We start from the raw sequence: 22091 nt of genomic DNA on the forward strand, positions 1-22091 counted from the left end.
GTGCTTATATGAATATATGTCACATACACATATTTTATAGCACACATTTAATTTGTATCTAGTTCTTTATTGCTAACTTACATAATCAAAGAACCTTGCAACATCTACATTCGAGGAAGGATTCCAGAAGCAGTTAACAACTGCCATTTCTTGTTTCTGGAATTCTTCTTTATGCTGTAGGTAAAGTAGTTAATAGAACTACTGTCTCCTGCTCCTGGGGTTAGTGGTTCGAGACTACTTGTGCCCAGGGTGAATGTGGAGGTCAGTAGTTCGACCTTGGAGGTGGACCTCGATATACACCTAACGAATAGACATGCATAAGCTGCCTGTCCTCAGTGTATATTTTACACACACACACACACACACACACACACACACACACACACACACACACACACACACACACACACACACACACACGTGAGTGTGTGATTATGCGAGGCTGGCTAACATCAGAACAGCCTTCAGGAACCTGTGTAAGGAATCATTCAGAACCTTCTATACCACATATGTAAGACCAATCCTGGAGTATGTGGCCCCAGCATGGAGTCCGTACCTTGTTAAGCACAAGGCGAAGCTTGAAAAAGTTCAGAGATATGGCACTAGGCTAGTCCCAGAACTAAGAGGCATGAGCTACGGAGAAAGGCTGCGAGAAAAGCACCTCACGACACTAGAAGGCAGAAGAGTATGGGAGACATGATCACTACCTACAAAATTCTCAGAGGAATTGACAAGGTACATAAAGATAAACTGTTTAACACGGGTGGTACGCAAACAAGGGGACACAGGTGGAAACTGAGTACCCAAATGAGCCAGAGGGACGTTAGAAAGAACTTTTTCAGTGTCAAAATAGTTAACAGATGTAATGCATTAGGCAGTAATGTGGTGGAGGCTGACTCCATACACAGTTTCAAATGTAGATATGATAGAGTCCAGTAGGCTCAGGAATCTGTACATCAGTTGATTGACAGTTGAGAGGCGGGACCAAAGAGCCAGAGCTCAACCCCCCAAGCACAATTAGGTGAGTACACACACACACACTCACTCTCTCCCTCTCATAAGGGAGGTGGTGGCCGAGTGGACAGCGCTCTAGACTCGTGGACCTAGGGAGTAAATGTTACTCCTACTGCTATGTAACAAGATTTTGTTGGTACATTTTCATGTAAATTCACAACTCTTCGCGCCGGAAACAAGTCATGAGAGAGCCACACAATAATTTTCGGATCTAACCTTCATTCTTTCTCAATGTGTTGTATACAATGAAATGATTATACATTGCTCTGTTGTGAACATTGTATACAGTACCTCAAGATATACATCCCACAACAGTTAACTAGCTCCCAGATACCTAATTAATTCTCTACTCTCTGTAAATGTTAATGTGATATCACCGAGCAGTAAATAGGTACCTGGAAATTAGACAGTTGCTACGGGTTGCTTCCTGGTGTGTGTGTACTCACCTATTTGTACTCACCTATTTGTGCTTGCGGGGGTTGAGCTTTGGCTCTTTGGTCCCGCCTCTCAACTGTCAATCAACTGATGTACAGATTCCTGAGCCTACTGGGCTCTATCACATCTACATTTAAAACTGTGTATGGAGTTAGCCTCCACCACATCACTGCCTAATGCATTGCATCCGTTAACTACTCTGACACTGAAAAAGTTCCTTTTAACGTCTCTGTGGCTCATGTGGGTACTCAGTTTCCACCTGTGTCCCCTTGTTCGCGTCCCACCAGTGTTGAATAGTTTATCCTTGTTTACCCGGTCGATTGTTTGTGTGTGTGTGTGTGTGTGTGTGTGTGTGTGTGTGTGTGTGTGTGTGTGTGTGTGTGTGTGTGTGTGTGTGTGTGTGTGTGTGTGTGTGTGCGCGCGTGTGCGCGCGCGCGAGAGAAAAAAAATTAGTTAGTCAGTAATAGTTGATTGACAGTTGAGAGGCGGGCCGAATGAGCAGAGCTCAACCCGCGCCTGCACAACTAGGTGAATACTCTCTCACTATCTCTCTCTGTCTGTCTTTCTCTCTGTCTGTCTTTCTCTCTGTCTGTCTCTCTCTCTCTCTCTCTTTCTCTCTCTCTCACCACTCACATATGTGTTGTATGTGGATGCTGAAGTTCAGTCTCTTGTCTATGTATAGGTCAAGGAACTTTCCATAATCATTATTGCTAATGTTAACATTGTGTATCTGAAGTTGAATTTGGTTTCAGGATTTACTTTCGAACAAAAATAGTAGTCGGTCTTTTTTATGTTTGATGTGAGTTTGTTAGTTTACATCCATGAGTGGACTTTTTAAATCTATTATTTTCATTATTATATAGTGCGTTTGGGTTGGGGTCTGAATAGAGGAAGGTAGCATCGTCAGCACTTATGTTTACACTTATTGGAAGTATCTAAGTATCAACTAAAGTATCTTCACACTTGACGTAAACTTTAGTAGCTATTTTCTGGACCATTCCTCAAGTTTCGGAGGTCAACGAAGATGGAATTCACATGAAATGGCTTATGTTAACATCACTAATAATGTTGTGTTTTCTGTCTAGCTTCAGACACGGTCATGTTACAATTGTGTCTTAGAGAGTTGCGCGCAATTAAGCATGATAGAAATCACTTACAATTAATGCAGGATGGTAGAAAATCACTTACAATTAATGCATCAAGTTTGGAGACTTGAATTGAAATTGAAATTGAAATAAGTTTATTGAGGTAAAATACACACAAATGGATGAGGTAGCTCAAGCTATTCTCACCCCGTTCAGTACATCGTGTTAATACATACATAGACACACACACTTGTACACATTTTAGTGTAACAAGCAAGGCAAATAGTTCTGTCTGATGGGTAGAGGCAACTGCACTTGCAGCTGCACCCGTGTGGCGGTGTAGGAAACCATCAATGTATATGATTTGAGAGAGAGAGAATGATCTGTGGACAGAGCATCAATATGGCGTAAGGTATTGGGCTTTGCCTCAAGATGAAGCATAATAAAGAACCCGAATATCAGGAGAAAAAATTACATTAAAAACTGTCCACATGATACATATATATAATCACGTTTTAAACATTTTAATTGTATTATTTGCATATATATATATAATTAGGAAGTAATGTTTATCTGGGTAAGTTGTCAGCTTTTATGAACTAATAGCTAGTGCGGCTTGTATATGGGGTACATCCGGTCTCTTACCCTCGACTGCGGCGGTAACTTTATGGTCAGGAAGCCACAAATATTTACAGTTCAAGTTCAAGTATGTTTATTGAGACAAGAAAAAAATACATCTCAAAGGGATAGAGTAACTTAGGCTATTTCTACCCCCTCTACTTCAAGTCCCTCAAGGGGCGCACAAATTCAGTAAGTACAAATAGACAATTAACATTACAAGAACCCCATTTAACATTGCAGGTTAATATAGTAAGTACAGCATCTAATTGTTACACTCTTGGGGCAAAATTTTTGTAGCTCCTAAGTATACTGTCTATCATACCATTATCACACATACAAACAATTTGATGTGGTACATTACTTATTTCCTTATTTCTATAGTTATCAATAAGTTGACACTCTAATACATAATGTTCTAAGGTGTGGGCGTGCGGCATACTACATAATTTACACTCCTTATCTTTTTCACTGACATCAACTCCGTATTGCCAGATATATTTGTATCCTAATCTTAATCTCATGTAAATTGAATCCTTCCAAGTTGACTTTCCTTTATCATAGGTGAAGGACGAGTTTGTATTTATTACTGAATAATTCTTAAGTGTGTTACTACTATCCACTATTGCCATTCTTTTTATCATTTCTTCATCTTCATTTCCTCTTATTAATGTTATATATACATGTACACATAATCATACATACATGTACATATATATACATATGCGGTAAATCCAGAGAAATGAAATATGGAATTTTCCACATACAAATGATTATTGTTTCGTGATCGTCAATTGCATATATACATATACATACATATACATTCACATACATATTCAATCACCCACACAAATACACTCATCAATAATCTTTGTATCACAAGTGATTCAACAAGAGGCTCACAAGTCACTATACTAGGCACTTTACATCTATGGTGAGTCGTCCAATTACTAGTCTTGCTCTACACCCACCCAACTGGGCGGCAGCTTTACAGTCATGTGCTCCACACCCACCCAACTGGGCGGCAGCTTAACAGTCATGTGCTCCACACCCACCCAACTGGGCGGCAGCTTAACAGTCATGTGCTCCACACCCACCCAACTGGGCGGCAGCTTAACAGTCATGTGCTCCACACCCATCCAACTGGGCGGCAGCTTAACAGTCATGTGCTCCACACCCATCCAACTGGGCGGCAGCTTAACAGTCATGTGCTCCACACCCACCCAACTGGGCGGCAGCTTAACAGTCATGTGCTCCACACCCAACCAACTGGGCGGCAGCTTAACAGTCATGTGCTCCACACCCACCCAACTGGGCGGCAGCTTTACAGTCATGTGCTCCACACCCACCCAACTGGGCGGCAGCTTAACAGTCATGTGCTCCACACCCACCCAGCTGGGCGGTAGCTTAACAGTCATGTGCTCCACACCCACCCAACTGGGCGGCAGCTTTATAGTCATGTGCTCCACACCCACCCAACTGGGCGGCAGCTTAACAGTCATGTGCTCCACACCCACCCAACTGGGCGGCAGCTTAACAGTCATGTGCTCCACACCCACCCAAATGGGCGGCAGCTTTACAGTCATGTGCTCCACACCCACCCAACTGGGCGGCAGCTTAACAGTCATGTGCTCCACACCCACCCAACTGGGCGGCAGCTTTAGTCATGTGCTCCACACCCAACCAACTGGGCGGCAGCTTAACAGTCATGTGCTCCACACCCACCCAACTGGGCGACGGCTTTACAATCATTTGCATGAATTACTTACAGTAAGCAAATTTTAGATACTTCGCTAAGATTTCGGGCAGCACATCATTATAAATGAAGTACTTACACTTCTCTTGGACACCAATGATGGTGTTATCTCTGAATTCCGCGATTTTTTTTAAATTCCAGTACTGTATATAATGACGCAAAGTATGCGAGTAGTTCTGCAATAGTGATCTTATCCTGCGTCATAATTTACATACATATCTACTTCTGTTTTGTGTATTAAAATTACTACATTTTTATGTTAATTTATTTCTGTAAATGATGATGATGATAAATTTCAATAAATGTAAGTAAGAACATAAGAACGGAAACTGGTCGCGTATATGGAAATGGTTGGGTACATTTCCTTTCACCTACCTAATGCGAATATTCATGTGTCCGGACACTGGCGATGGTGTGGTATTGCCTATTTATTTGACCATATCTTTGCTTTCATTTAAGATATGTTTTCCTTGAAATGTATTTACATTATCGTCTACATCTGTCTTTATTCTGAAATAAAAACCTTTGACGTTACTTTGCATATATGTACATTAATTATAAAATTGATTGGCTTGTGTGCAGGCCTTCACACTCCCTGAGCGAGCCATCAAGTAACTATAAAAAGGCATATATCTTCACTTTCACTTCAGTTATATTTATACCAAAGTATTAACATGCAGCTTATATGTCTTTCTGATGACATAAAAAACTTCGTTTTTTACAATATATAGATTCAATTAACATTGATTTTCAAAAGGTCATAGTTCCCATCGAAAGGGAGAGCGTCGGCCAAGAAGCCTTGTTTAAAATATGAATATTTTTCCTCTCTAATAAGGTATAATCTCTGTGATGCATTAACACAAACTATTTTATATCTGCCTTTCTGATAACATATATAAATATAATCTTTATTTGTGAATATTTGTTAATTAAGCAACATATCAGAGAGCGTGTAGGGTTCGGTGTTCTATGAACGAAAAGGACTGGAGTAGTTTAAATAGCGAACGCATACCAACGAATAACGCTAGTATCTATATAACAAATTTATTGTCATGTGGAATTGATTTAACTTCCAGACACTTTTTTTTAATAAATATTAAATATTTTGTGGCTGTTTATGAAAAATATTATTATAAATACACATTCTACTTGTTAATATTACCAATTAAATTTGCGACAATTTGAGCCATGAAATACGACGACTGGATCACTGTGTACAGGAGGCTGAGACTCGACCCAAATCGACCCAAATCAGCCCAAAACTACCCAAATCGTATTAGCATTACGTAAGTAATGAAGAAATATGGCATATTTACTTACTATAATGTTGGTGCTACACATAGAACATGATCAAACCTATTTTTACTCTGAAATAATCTATTTTCATAACGAAATGAGACGTAAATATGTGAGAGGTGACGCCATAGGAAGTCGACGGTCCAAGCGACAATTGTGTGGAGCGACTTATCCAAGAAATATGGTCGCCAGGAGAGTGTTTGCTGCCATATCAGCCTCCTGTACACAGTGATCCAGTCCTTTTCGTTCATTGAACACCGAACCCTACACGCCCTCTGATATATTGCTTAATTAACAAATATTCACAAATAAAGATTATATTTGTATATGTTATCAGAAAGGCAGATATAAAATAGTTTTTGCGAATCCATCACAGAGATTATACCTTATTAGAGAGGAAAAATATTCATACTTTAAACAAGGCTTCATGGCCGACGCTCTCCTTACCGATATGGGAACTATGACCTTCCGAAGATCAATGTTAATTTAATCTAGATATTGTAATAAACGAAGTTTTCTATGTCATCATAAAGACATAAATATAAGCGGCATGTTAATACTTTGGCATAAATATAACTGAATTGAAAGTTAAGATATATGCCTTTTTATAGTTACTTGATGGCTCGGTCAGGGAGTGTGAAGGCTTCCACACAAGCCAATCAATTTTATAATTACTTTGCATATATGCAAAGTAACGCCATAGGTCTTTATGTCAGAATAAAGGCATGTAGACGATAATGTAACTACATTTCAAGGAAAACATATCTTAATATAATTATTAAATGAATGCAAAGTTATGGTTAAATAAATAGCCAATACCACACAATCGCCGGTGTCCGGACACATGAATAGTCGCATTAGGTGAAAGGAAATGTACCCAACCATTTCCATTTACCCAACCAGTTTGTGCAACCCATACTCATCCTGTGACCCGTAATTTATTGTGCAACCCATACTTATCCTGTGACCTGTAGTTTATTGTGCAGCTAATACTCATTCTGTGAGTCATAGGACATTGCGCAACCCTCTCTCATCGTGTGAATCTTTGTTTACTTTGCTCTCCATATTCATCCTCTGCGCGATAGTTTCTTGTGCAACCCATACCCATGATGTGAGTGGTAGTTTATTGTGTACCCTATATTCATCCTGTGAGTATAGGGTACACAATTCTTGTTTGGATTCTTGTAATGTTATTTGTCTATTTGTAGTCACAGTATTTGTGCGCCCCTTGAGGGACTTGAATTAGAGGGGGGTTGAAATAGCCTAAGCTACTCTATCCCTTTGAGATGTATTTATTGCTTATCTCAATAAACATACTTGAACTTGAACTTGGGTACACAATGAGTTCATTTGTACTCCATACTCATCATCAAGAAGTGTATTTTACCAGCATTGTAATATAAATTAAGAATAAAAGCTTAACTGGATTACGGACCCATAATCAAAATAAGAGTCATCACTAATTATCATGACAAATTGTCTAGGCTACACTTCCGCCTTCGACAAGCTGCCGCCGGATGTGGGTATAGTTTATTGTACACCCCCGCACCCCCAGTCCTGGAAGGGCGGGCATTGGGATGTGGACATGTGTACCATTATACCCCCCCCCCCACACACACACACACACTCGATCCTCTCCTGTTAATAATAATAATAAAAATTAAAAATAATAACGTTAATAAATATTATAATTAAAACACTTACTGTAATACCCTAGTGCTTGAATGAAGGTGAAGGAAAGACCCAATAAATGTGTAAGTGTATTAAAAACCAAATTTTCGTTGGGTGAGCTGGCAGGTGAGCACCACCAGCTGGGTGAGCTGGCAGGTGAGCACCACCTGCCAGCTCACCCAGTAATGAACATCACCTGCACACTGCACCGAACCACTTGCCAGCAGGTGCAGAAGTACGATGGAGAGAGCAAAGTATACAATATTTCAAGTATAATATTAAAGATATATTTAGGATTTAATGTTTTCCTATAAAGTTTCAATAATACCTTTATTTGATTTTTTGTATTATTTTCTACCACAGACGTGGCCACACATTAACAATGCTAACCAGCATATATACATTTTCTTCAGTCCGCCATGGACTCTAACCCTTTCCACTACCGCCCACAAGATGGGTATAGGGTGCATAATATAAGAACTAAACTAACTAACTCCATTGATAGGGTTAGAGATTTGTTAAACATATAGTTCAGGGATTTATTGAACAATCAACCACATAAGGTGATTGTAGTGTATTTAAAATGCTAGGCTAAGCTACATACGTAAATACATAAATACACAGATTTACGTATGCCCTACATAAAGTGTTCGATGTGTCTTTTACATAGTGTCATTAACGTGCATTTACAAAGGTGAAATTGAATTCTGACCAGCTTCCACATATACTTTATACACATACATATACACACACAGACGTATGCGTACATATACATATATATACATACATATATACACACATACATACACATATATTTGTCTCTTTTACTCTGACAAGGTGAGATAACTGATAGAGAAACTAGTGTGCAATTAAGCACTTAATCACTGAAGGTGATTAAGGTGCTTTCACAAGCTCAGGTTAAATAGTTACATCACATACATTCATTGTATAATTGATACGTTACATGGTCAATCTAGGGTACAAGTTCAATATATCATCAAGTGTTCCAGTACTCAAATAGTAATTACACAGTTCAGCATAGCGCTTCATTCATGTATGTACGAGAGAAGATTGTTCAAATATATTACATGCACATCCGGTACATCGTCCACCTTCTTCTACAGAACCGTCGGTATAGCACTGATACACATCGTTACCCATACTCTGAGTACTTTCAGTGATGCTTCACAGTGTTAACTGTTTTAATAATGTAGAGTGTACATTATCTTTCTTGGGTGCATTTACAAAATCAACTGCTAGATCCAAGTTATCCCATGGAGTAATTGGTTGATTAATCGTTAATTGAGTTGGGTACATATTAATATTTTGATGGAGTTGGCTACCTTGTAGAACCAAAATGCATTCACGCCGAAAACTGTGCTAATAGACAAAATTATGTTAGAGATATGGGTCTATAATTATCTGAGTGTGCTTTGGGGATGGGAACAATGACACTGTCCAATCATCAGGTAATACTCCTTCACTTAAACTCATTCTGTACAACACTAAAAGTGGATTACCTGATACTTGTGAGACTAATCTCAGTAAACTGTAAGTAATACCGTCCTCTTCAGGAGCAGTTGCCTTATTTTATTGTGTTACACAGCCTTCCCGGCTTGGTGCCTTCTTTGGTAATTACTTATCAAAGGCAGCTCCATACGAGGAGCTGCCTCGTATGGGCCAATAAGTCTTTTGCAGTTACCTTCATTCTTATGTTCTTACTTACATTTACTGAACTTTATCATCATCATCATTTACAGAAAGAAATTAACATAAAAAGTAGTCATTTTAATACACAAAACAGAAGTAGATATTATGTAAATTATGATGCAGGATAGGATCACTATTAAGAACTTATATAATTATAAACCACAATATGTTTTATATCGTCAGAAATTCTGAAACATACCATATATTTTCAAATATTTACAATTAAAGTATTTATTTAGGAAATAAGTATTTTAGTTACCCTAGTTAGCTCTGAGAACACACATTGTTGCAGCAAGAATTTCTTCCCACTAATCTGAGCGATGCTAATGAGACCAGTCTCGACCCACTGGACAAGTCATGAACAACAATCAACTACAGCACCATCTATGTCAGAAGATATTCAAAATATTCTTGATGTCATTCAAATTGTCAATACGAGAACAGAATACATAAGAGTTACAGTTTAGTGATGTCAAAGGAATCATATTGACTGACCGAGCCCCATTGTAAATATCCGTGGCTTCCTGACCATAAAGGTACCGCCGCGGATAAGGGTAAGGAGGGTACCGTCGAGGGTAAGACACCGGATGTACCCCATATACAAGCCACACTAGCTATTAGTTCATATAAGCTGACAACTTACCCAAATAAACATTACTTCCTAATTATATATATATATATATATATATATATATATATATATATATATATATATATATATATACATATATATATATATATATATATATATATATATATATATATATATATATATATATATATATATATTATGTAAATTATGATGCAGGATAGGATCACTATTAAGTACTTAATTATAAACCACAATATGTTTATATATATATCCTACTCACACTCATCCTAGCACAGTAATTTATTGTGCAACCCATACCCATCCTGTTACCAATAGTTTGTGCAACCCATGCTCATCCTGTTACCTTTAGTTTATTGTGAAACCCATACTCATCCTATGAATGGTAATTTATTATGCACCTCATACTCATCCTGTGATTCATAGGACATTGTGGAACCCTTTCTCATCGTGTGAATCTTTGTTTACTTTGCTTTCCATACTCTGCTCTCCGATAGTTTCTTGTGCAACCCATACCCATGATGTGAGTGGTAGTTTATTGTGTACCCTATACTCATCCTGTGAGTATAGGGTACACAATGAGTTCATTTGTACTCCATACTCATCAAGAAGTGTATTTTACCAGCATTGTAATATAAATTAAGAATAAAGGCATAATCTTATTATGTACCCATAATAAAAATAAGAGCCATCACACTATAATTTTTCTGACCAGGGGGAGAAAGATACTGGCAGTATGGGGCGTTAAAGTTTATTGAAGATTAAATTCTGCAGAACATGTAAATTTATAAAGTTCTCATAAAGTAAGTAATTATATAAAGTTTATATTAAACACGGTTTATATTATAGACTTAACAAAGTTGATATTATATAAAACTTAATATTGAACATGTAAATATATAAAGTTTCAAATCTAAATTAGTAAATATATAACGTTTATATTAAAATATATAAAGTAAATATATAAAGTAAATATATAAAGTAAGAATTAACAGTAACAATTCCAAGGACTAGATTTAACTTAAAAGGTACACCCGTAGTAAGTATGAGACCTTAGCCTATAGTGACATGGAAACTAATTCTGCAGAAACCTAAAGGTTAACTGGTACTAGAATTAAGGCCGAGTGCAAATGTGTAGTAATTATATAACACTAGGATATAACAGGCAGGACACAAAGAATAACTAATAAGTGAGAGACCACATAACACGTAATGTACCCGGCCAAGAGGCCGTAAAAGACCTAATGGATAAGGAGAAGGGGGTGTGACTACAAGTAGGGCTTACTAGCACCTAGACTGGGCAAAGTATTAGCTGCGGACAGCGGGACACTTGGGGACCGGCGCTGCACCCCCCTTCCCACATGCAGTGGGGAGACAATCGGGACAACTGTGCAAAGCATGACGGGGGTACAAAAGCAGCCGCTTGCAAAGGGGGGGAGGGTGGGGTTTTGCGAGGGCAGCGGCGAGGGCAGGCGGAGTGAGGCAGAGCCCCATTGTGCGCCCGTATTTATACGGCCCCAAACTGCCCGCACAACGCCGCGGGACGCGCTGCGCAATTGTTTCTTTCTCCCCCGCCAGAAACATCCCCGCTTGTGATGCAAGCAGTGACCATTTTCTGACCAGGGGGAGAAAGATACTGGCAGTATGGGGCGTTAAAGTTTATTGAAGATTAAATTCTGCAGAACATGTAAATATATAAAGTTCTCATAAAGTAAGTAATTATATAAAGTTTATATTAAACACGGTTTATATTATAGACTTAACAAAGTTGATATTATATAAAACTTAATATTGAACATGTAAATATATAAAGTTTCAAATCTAAATTAGTAAATATATAACGTTTATATTAAAATATATAAAGTAAATATATAAAGTAAATATATAAAGTAAGAATTAACAGTAACAATTCCAAGGACTAGATTTAACTTAAAAGGTACACCCGTAGTAAGTATGAGACCTTAGCCTATAGTGACATGGAAACTAATTCTGCAGAAACCTAAAGGTTAACTGGTACTAGAATTAAGGCCGAGTGCAAATGTGTAGTAATTATATAACACTAGGATATAACAGGCAGGACACAAAGAATAACTAATAAGTGAGAGACCACATAACACGTAATGTACCCGGCCAAGAGGCCGTAAAAGACCTAATGGATAAGGAGAAGGGGGTGTGACTACAAGTAGGGCTTACTAGCACCTAGACTGGGCAAAGTATTAGCTGCGGACAGCGGGACACTTGGGGACCGGCACTGCACCCCCACCGCAGGCCAGCGGCCGGACCCCCCCCCCCCCCCCCCCCGAAGGGCGAGTGCCAGCTGGCCGCGTGAGGCACTCAATGTAGCAGAGCAACAACGTCCCGTCTGACGTAGGATGTGAGCACTACTCTTCCGCCTGCCGTCTGCCATTATTTCTGATGTGGCGAGCCCGTCCCGAGACAGCTGGGTGCGGAGCGTAGTCATCTGAAGTCAAGCCTAGCGCCGAGAGGGCAGCGCGTAGGATCCTGGAGAAATCTCGCCTGGTGACAGGAGCGCTTGTAGGATCTGTGCTTGTAGGATCCGAAGAGTGTTGATTCCTGACCATGTAAGCGATACCTGGTCCAGTCGGAGCGTGCGTCGATTTTTTGTCGCGTAGCTCACCTCCCCCGGGCTGAAAGATATAAGGCAGTAAGGGTGGGCAGAAGCGGCGTGCAGTGTTATTGTGACAGGCAAGAGCACAGACGAGAGGGAAACCCTAGCTGAATCAATACGGAGACGAAAAACGGGGGAGGGAGCCCGGCAGCAGGAATTAAGAGAAACCTTAATTAACAATCCTGGATGAATAAAGAGCATCCGAATAATTATACTGTAGCAATGAAGGGGGCTAACAATTCTAAGAATCTTCCAGCAAACGGAAGGGGGAAGTACCTTTGCTAAGAGCAAAGGTGGGAGAAAACCGGAGAACAGCAAGGAAGCACAAAGCAACTATAACAGGGTAAGACGAAACACTATAAATCTTGAATATAAACAATACATATACCAAGAACGGGTATAACAACTAAGCAACATATACATAAACAATAAAATGGAATAAGAACCAATTCTTAAAGCCAAATCTATAACATGCTTGTGTCCTAAGCGGATGTAGAATGTGAGCGGGGAACATTACCCTTGGTCTCTATCCCATCTCTGCCTCCAGACGGGTGATTGGGCTGGATAGAAGCCAAGGAGTCTGCCTTAAGTGGCCGCTGAGTGTAGTCTTGTGTTGTCAATGAGCGTCTGCGAGCCGCAGCTAGTACGCCGTGAACTTCGGCAACATCTTTAGAACAGGAGCAAAGTGAAATCGACGGCAGGGAGCTGCCATTCAGTAACTGTAATAAGGATAATAATAAGAATACAATGTCGTAAATAATCGTACAATGAAGAATACAATGTAATATCGTAAATAACCGATGACGGCAAGTGCCGCAGAATGGAAGAAATTAAGAAAGCAACGCCAAACCATAATAACAATTTATATTTTAATAAAATAATACTGGAATGACAGTAACGATACGGAATAATATTAATACTGCCATATAGCCCAGCAAATAAAGAGAAGATAATAGTATTAACGTAGGCCCTGGGCGGCTGCATCCCGGCACCGCTGCGTGCGTTGATGGTGATCAGAGGAATATCCGGCTCGCGTTCTCTTCCTCGCCGCAGTAGGGTGTGGAGGGGGGGGGGGGGTTCCGGCTTGTCATGGCTGCGAATAAAGGGAACAGAAGAAACCGGCATTGAGCGCCAAGCGGGCAGAGCGCAGTGGAAGGAATAGCGGTTGGAGGTAAGGGCCCCTAACCTAATGATAGATGAGGTAAAATTAAATAGAATACTATTACGTAGTAGGAAACAACAATGGCGAAGGAACAAGAAGAGTAAAATAGCCCAGAAGGCCGGATGGCCAAAGAACATTAGCGACCGTATGGCCAACAGCATGCTGGCTGCGCTGGCCAACCACAAGCTGGCCGACGTCATGCTAACTGACTGGCTTGAGCTTGCCGAAAGGAAGGCCGAATGTCCAGTTTTTTGCATGACACCGTGCGCGAGGCCATGCTAAACTTCTCGGTAGCATCCAAATGTAACTTAATGTACTGTCGATACGATGAAGAATGGGTGGTCAGATATAATGCACAATATTCAGAATATATAATGAGGGAAACGAGTGTAATAGGACGAAATAACCGGAGGAAAACAAAAAAAAAAAAAAAAAAAAAAATTGTGGGGGGGGGGCCACCCGAATGCACTGCAACTAGCGTACCTTAGCTGAAAATAACTTAAAGGCAGAGAGGCAAAGCAATAGATTAATACAAATCCTAATTGATAGTCCCTTAATAACAAATTGAACGTGAAACTTAAACAAAGAGTAAATTGCGGGAGAAAAATTTGCCGTAATAAATACAAATCAAATTGCGAGTCCAACAATAACAGATTTAACAGACACGCAGACGTAGGAGGAACCAAGGGGACGTTTCCCACAGGCGAGCCCGCACGGCTGGGGGGGGGGGGGCGGAAATGACAGAGGGCCGAAGAAAAGATAACGTCGCCCAGGCGCGCTGGACGGCACACAACCCGGTCTGAGAAAGGACATAGGCCCAAAAGCGAGAGGCGATAACGTAGAATGGGGTGGAAGAATGCGGAAGTAAGCGGGCGAGACCGAGTAAACAGGGAACCAGGGGGGGGGGGGCAACCGATAAGCCGCGGCTCGCGCACCGCTAGCCATACCTAAACATACCTAGACAGGAAGGGGAGAAGCATAAAGGTAGCCCAGCAAAAGACTAGTAATTAGTAACTCTGCAAATAGCACATCCTGGATGACTTAATAATTTACTTAGTAACTCTGCAAATACCACATCCTGGCTGACTTCACTTAATAATTTACTTAGTAACTCTGCAAATAGCACATCCTGGCTGACTTTACTTAATAATTTACTTAGTAACTCTGCAAATAGCACATCCTGGCTGACTTTACTTAATTTACTTTGGAACTCTGCGAATAGCACATCCTGGCTGACTTTACTTAATAATTTACTTAGTAACTCTGCAAATAGCACATCCTGGCTGACTTTACTTAATAATTTACTTAGGAATTCTGCAAACAGCACATCCTGGCTGACTACTTAATAATTACATAGTAACTCTGCAAATAGCTCATCCTGGCTGACTTTACTTAATTAGTAACTCTGCAAATAGCACATCCTGGCTGACTTTACTTAATGACGTAAGGCAAGGAAAAATGAACAAACATACTGAACACAGCAACGCGAAATTAAACATGCGACATGAGCAAAGCATCAACTGTCGGAGTAAATTAAGGTAGGCTGTTTGGGACAAGGAATCCGTGGTAATCTGAAAGCAGGAGGCATGTTAGTGCTGAAATGTAGAACGTAATTAAGAGGAAGGGCAAGGCATGTCGCGAGATGTCTGCCAGTACAAAATAAGAAACCTTCCATATAAAGTGTGTAAAAAACATAGTTTACATTGTCTTAGGAAGGCAAAGAACGGGATATCATTAAATATACGACGTTCCCGACGACGCTTCGACGCCGCCATCTGCTGGAGTGTACCATGCCCCAGGCAACGTGGGGGCCACCCCCCTGTCCAGGTCACCTGAATAGGGCAAGGCATGGCACGTGATGTCTGCAGGTACAAATTAAGGGTATACAATCGGCGTGCGTATATAACCATTTTTACATTAAGAGAGCGGAGGTGAAGCATAACATAAATATAACCAAATAAGTAACGTGAATAAACTGCAAGAGCCAAGCGTAAATACTGTAACCACTGAGGAAACCAAACTGCAAAGCTAAGCATAAACTACTGTAACTACCGATGAAACTAGGGAAAAATGCAGGGCCAGGAGACGTGAAGCTAAATTAAGGGCCCGCGAATACTGCAAATAGCACATCCTGTCTGACTTTACTTAATAATTCTTAGGAACTCTGCAAATAGCACATCCTGGCTGACTTTACTTAATAATTTACTTAGTAACTCTGCAACTAGCACTGCCTGTCTGACTTTACTTAATAAATTACTTGGTAACTCTGCAAATAGCACATCCTGGCTGACTTTACTTAATAATTTACTTAGTAACTCTGCAACTAGCACTGCCTGTCTGACTTTACTTAATAAATTACTTGGTAACTCTGCAAATAGCACATCCTGGCTGTCTTTACTTAATGACGTAAGGCAGGGTAAAAGTGGGCAAGCATACTGAACACAGCGACGCAAAATTAAACATGCGACATGAGCAACGCATCAACTGTCGGAGTAAATTAAGGAGGCTGTTTGGGAAAGAGAGTCCGAGGTAACCTGAAACAGGAGGCATGTTAGCGCTGAGATGTAAATTTTATAACTGCTGCTGATAATGTCAACTGGGAGTCCGAGTTAGGTAACATAGGGGACATCAACCTAGCAGTGAAATCTTTTCTACAAACAACTCTTAGCCTTTATAACACCCACTGTCCTATGCTTACAAAACAAGTCACAAGCAAAAGACTTAACAATCCTTGGCTTACAAAGGGAATACTTAAATCCATTAACAAAAAACACGACCTTGAGAAGAAGTATAGGCTAGGAACAGTCTCCAAAGAATTCTCAAAGAATTACTCGTTATTGCTATCTAAAATAATTAGACGAGCCAAAACTAAATACTATGAAGATAAATTTACCCAAATAAAGAGCAACATTAAAAAAACTTGGAGCACAATTTCACAAATATTGGGATCAAAGAAGATTTTAAATAACAAACCAACACTCCTTTCCAATAACGTTGGTCAGCTTTCAGCCTCTGATTCTGCTATTGAGTTCAATAGGTTCTTCTCTTCCATTGGGTCATCCCTTGCAAATGATATTCCATCTTCCTGTACTGATGTTAAGGACTATCTTACAGGTAACTATCCACAGTCTCTGTACCTAAAGCCTACTAGTTCCACTGATGTCAATGAAATAATCCTTTCCCTTAAAACCAAGTCTAGTGCCCTCGAGGAGATACCAACTTTAATTTACAAAAAAGCCTCCAGATCTCTAGCCCCTGCTATTGCATTGCTCTTCAACAAGTCACTTGAACTCCAAACCTTTCCTGACATTCTAAAAAAAGCAAGAGTAACCCCTGTCTACAAATGTGGTGATCTCACTGATGTTAACAACTATAGACCTATATCAATCCTGCCTAACTTGTCAAAAATATTCGAAAAGCTAATCTACAAGCAGCTTTACTCTTTTCTAGCCAAACACAATATACTTAGCTCTTGTCAATATGGCTTCAGACCCAAAAAAAGCACTAACGATGCACTTATTAGTATGATTAACTTAATTCACGCAGCTCTTGATAAAAAGGAGTTTCCTGTTGGGTTATTTGTGGACCTGCGTAAGGCTTTTGACACTGTCAACCATCAAAACCTTCTTCTTAAATTACATCATTATGGAGTCAGAGGACACTCCCTGCAATACCTCAAATCTTATCTTACTGACAGGCTCCAGTATGTTTCTGTGAATAATACAATTTCTCCCACCCTACCCATCAACATTGGTGTTCCTCAGGGCAGCATACTTGGCCCTCTCCTCTTTCTCATCTACATTAATGACCTTCCAAATGCCTCCCAACACCTCAAACCAATTCTATTTGCTGACGACACAACCTTCATTTACTCCAGTCCTGACCCCCTTGCTCTAAATGCCACAGTAAATACTGAGCTAGAGAAAGTCCATCTTTGGCTAACTGCCAACAAACTCACCCTTAACATTGACAAAACGTTTTATATTCTGTTTGGCAATAAATCCTCTAATCAGATAAATCTCAAAATAAACAATACCCAAATTTGTAACAAATTAGATGGCAAATTCCTTGGCGTTCTCATCGACCACAAGCTGAATTTCCAGGGTCACATTCTAAATATATCAAAAAAAGTTTCAAAAACTGTTGGCATTCTTTCTAAGATCAGATATTATGTACCCCGCCCTGCCCTGGTTACTCTCTATTACTCCCTCATCTATCCATACCTCAACTATGGTATTTGTGCTTGGGGTTCTACTACCCAAAATCATTTACGTCCTCTCATTACCCAACACAAAGCTGCTATTAGGACAATAACCAACTCTGGCCCCAGACATCACTCGGTACCCTTACTCAAATCTCTGAATATGTTAGATATTAAGTCACTGCACATTCTCTCTTGTGTATTATACATATATAAAACGCTGAACTGTAATGCCAATCCTGACCTCAAAAGCTTCATTGAAGGTTGTAACAGAACCCATGAGCACCACACCAGGAATAAATACAGTTTTGATATTCCTAGAGTACGACTTAATCAAACTAGAAATGCTCTACAAATCAAGGGACCCAGAATGTGGAATGACCTTCCCAACCATGTTAAAGACTGTACCTCTCTCAACCAGTTTAAGATAAAAACTAAACACTACCTAATAAATTCCCTGTAACCCACCTCACTCCTTTATTGTCAACCCATGTCTGTTATTTTATTTTATTATTATTATTTTTTTTTAATCAACACTGTTTGTCAACCTATTGTATTTGTGCTGCTTTTTCAGTCATGTTCCCCCTTTTTTTTATCTTTATTTGTATTTGTTTTCAACACTTTTTATTCTTTATGCTCAATTAGTATTAAGTTCTAGATTATTAATGTTTTTCTTGCCCGAAACGCATTGCGTAATAGTGGCTTTAGGCATTGTATGTACTAGCTCTATCTATATATCAATCCATTAATGTAACATCACTTGTATGTATGTACCTTACCTGAATAAACATATTTATTTATTTATTTATTTATTATTTATTTAGAACATAATAATGAATAGGGCAAGGCATGGCACGTGGTATCTGCAAGTACAAAATAAGGGTATACAATCGGCGTGGATATATAGCCATTTTACATTAAGAGAACGGAGGAGATGCATAACATAAATATAACCAAATAAGCGACGTGAATAACTGCAAGAGCCAAACGAAAGTACTGTAACTACTGAGGAAACTAGGCAAAATGCAGGGCCAGGGAACGTAAAGCAAATTAAGGGCCCGCAAATACTGCAAATAGCACCTCCTGGCTGACTTTACTTAATAAATTACTTATAACTCTGCAAATAGGACATCATGGCTGACTTTACTTAATGACGTAAGACAAGGAAAAAGTGAACAAGCATACTGTAACACAGCGAACGCGAAGATTTGAACGTGCGACATGCACAAGGCTACGAATGCCTGAGTAAAAAGTTAGGCTGGTGGCAAAGTGAATCCGAGGTGATCTGGAAGCAGAGGCATGTCAGTGCTGAAATGTAGAACATAAATATGAATAAGGGCAAGGCATGTCGCTAGATGTCTGCTAGTACAAAATAAGAAACCTTCCACATTTTCTCACACCAAGTGTGAGAAAGTCTTAATTTACAGTGTCTTAGGAAGGCAACGAATGAGAATCATTAAATATACGACGTTCCCGACGACGCTTCGACGCCGCCATCTGCTGGAGGATACCGTGCCCCAGGCAACATGGGGGCCACCCCCCTGTCCAGGGCACGGCCCCTGGAACTGGACGCCGAGGACTTAACGGACATAACGAAGTCATCCTGGATTGCCGGCGGCAACGCCGAACCCAGGGCCTGATGGTGCGTACCGTTAGACGTAAACCTGCCGTCGTCGTCGAGCTGATCTCGGGTCCTTGCTCCAACGCCGGCGTCTCCCTCCGACGAAGAAGAACAACAGACGACACAGGCGGACGGGCAGGCGGACGAACGCTGAACTTACGACGTAGGAGGAATCCCTGCTACAACGGACGTGCAGGGCGCTTAAGACAAACACACCAGGCTACACTGGCCAGGCGGGAGCGCCTGGGAACCAACCTGCCGGCAACACCGGCCAGACGGAGGACATGGAGTAACGGTCCTGGCTACCCCCCAGGCAAGCAGGGCACGTGCCTGAGGGCCTGGACGGCGGAAAGCTTGAAATAACACACCGGGCAACATCGGCCAGACGTACGTCTGGGGACTACATGCCGGACTTACACCGGCCGACGGACGTCTGGGGACATCTTGATCGGCGCCACTCTGGGGAAGATGTACCTGGGGACTCCGGGACACCGAAGGGCCTGGGGCTAACACCCCGGGCAACACGGCCGGGCGAGACGTCCGAGGGCGACGTGCCTAGCAGAGAACACACCACACACGGCAAGGACCCCGTGGCCTACCAACCACACGCTGCCACACGGCATGCTCAGGGCCTAGACGAAAAGGGGAGGGGGGGGGGCCGTACACAGGCGCGGCCGTACGGGCGCGAGGCAGCCCGAGCCCCGACGTGGGAAGCTGTGGCGCAAAGCCACGTGGATTAGCACCCAAAAGGGAACAGGAAGGGCGGGACACAGCCCAACCGTGCGCGCCACGAAACGCCGTGCCACGTGGCAGCATGACCAGGCGCGTGCCCCGTAGCAGGCCCGGGCGGAGGGCTGGACCTGGCCACGAGTCGTCGCCAGGGGCGACGCTTGTCCGCTCAGGGAGACCCGACCCCTGGGGACATCCCAGGGAAGCCGGCAGACCGGCAACAGGGAACACCCGAGGGAAAAACAGGAAAGACGCAGAAGCACGCCCTGCCGGCCAGACACGTGACGACCCGGCAAGGCATGCATGGGCCCCAAGGCGGGGCCCGCCATAGGGCCGCCCATGCCTGGCCACGTGTCGCCGCCGCCGAGAACATGCGCCCCGGGCGTAGGACCGAACCTGGCCACAATCCGTCGCCGACGGCGACACATGTCCTCGGACAAGGCGAATCCTGGCCCCCTGAGACACCCAGGGAAACCCGGCGGGCCGGCGACAGGGAGCCCCGAAGGGAAGGCGGGAAGGACGCCGAAGCACGCCCAGACGACCAGACACGTGGTCGATGGCGGCGAGGGAAGGGCCCCAAGGCAGAGCACAAAGGGCGTAGGGCCCACCACGCCTGGCCACATGACGACGCCGGCAAGGGCACGCCTGGCCGCCGACGGGGCCCCGGGCAGGGCGCGCGCCTGGGCACGCCGCGCTGCGGGGCCCCTTGGACACGGACGGGCACGGCTGGACGGGGCCCCACAAGAGAGGAGACCGAACGCAGGCCACTAGGGACGCGGCCCGGGGCACGCCAGCCCTAAGCCAGCCACACGACCAGCACGGCACGGGGGCGCCCGGCACAGGCCCAAGGAGGGCGCCCCAGCTCTCCGGGAACATACAGCAGAGAGCCAAAGGACTAACTAAGGCGGCACACACGTACCGCGAGGGGATGGCGCATGGCACACGCCGCACTGGGGAGGACCTGACTAGAATTGAACAGAAAACCTCACCTTGGGTTTAAAAGTGTAGGGCAGGAGGGCCCTGCCGGAACAGTCTGGGGTGTCGAGGGCCCCAGGATGTCCGTGAGAGAGAGGTCAGGTACCGAGGCAGCTGGCGTGTTGTCCATCTCGTGCGAAGTCGGGCGGCCGGGGAGTGGTTGCGAGGGCAGCGGCGAGGGCAGGCGGAGTGAGGCAGAGCCCCATTGTGCGCCCGTATTTATACGGCCCCAAACTGCCCACGCAACGCCGCGGGACGCGCTGCGCAATTGTTTCTTTCTCCCCCGCCAGAAACATCCCCGCTTGTGATGCAAGCAGTGACCATTTCATGACAAACGGCCAAGACTCCACTTCCGCCTTCGACAAGCTGCTGCCGGAGGTGGGTATAGTTTATTGTACACTCCCGCACCCCCAGTCCTGGGAAGAGGGGCATTCGAATGTGGACATATGAACCATTACCCCCAACCCTTCCCTGTTAATAATAATTGAAACACTACACTACACACTATATGTTCATTTAATATTTCAAGTATAAGAATCAAGATATATTTAGGATTTAACGATTTAACATTGTCTCAAT

The 22091-nt window shown here is 42.4% G+C and overlaps 1 protein-coding gene and 1 long non-coding RNA gene across 2 annotated transcripts in view; one reads left to right on the forward strand and one right to left on the reverse strand.

The window, feature by feature from the left end:
- The window catches only part of LOC138353825 (uncharacterized), a 47211-nt gene that overhangs the window by 13363 nt on the left and 11757 nt on the right, over window positions 1–22091 (forward strand). The window lies entirely within an intron of this gene.
- Window positions 12328–21729, reverse strand: LOC138353958 (uncharacterized). Its single transcript, XR_011223314.1, has 2 exons — window positions 21527–21729; window positions 12328–13543 (listed from the first exon to the last, which is right to left on the reverse strand). It is a non-coding gene; the product is annotated as an uncharacterized lncRNA (long non-coding RNA).

Source organism: Procambarus clarkii, chromosome 60, assembly GCF_040958095.1.
Source record: "Procambarus clarkii isolate CNS0578487 chromosome 60, FALCON_Pclarkii_2.0, whole genome shotgun sequence".
NCBI classification, from domain to species: domain Eukaryota; kingdom Metazoa; phylum Arthropoda; class Malacostraca; order Decapoda; family Cambaridae; genus Procambarus; species Procambarus clarkii.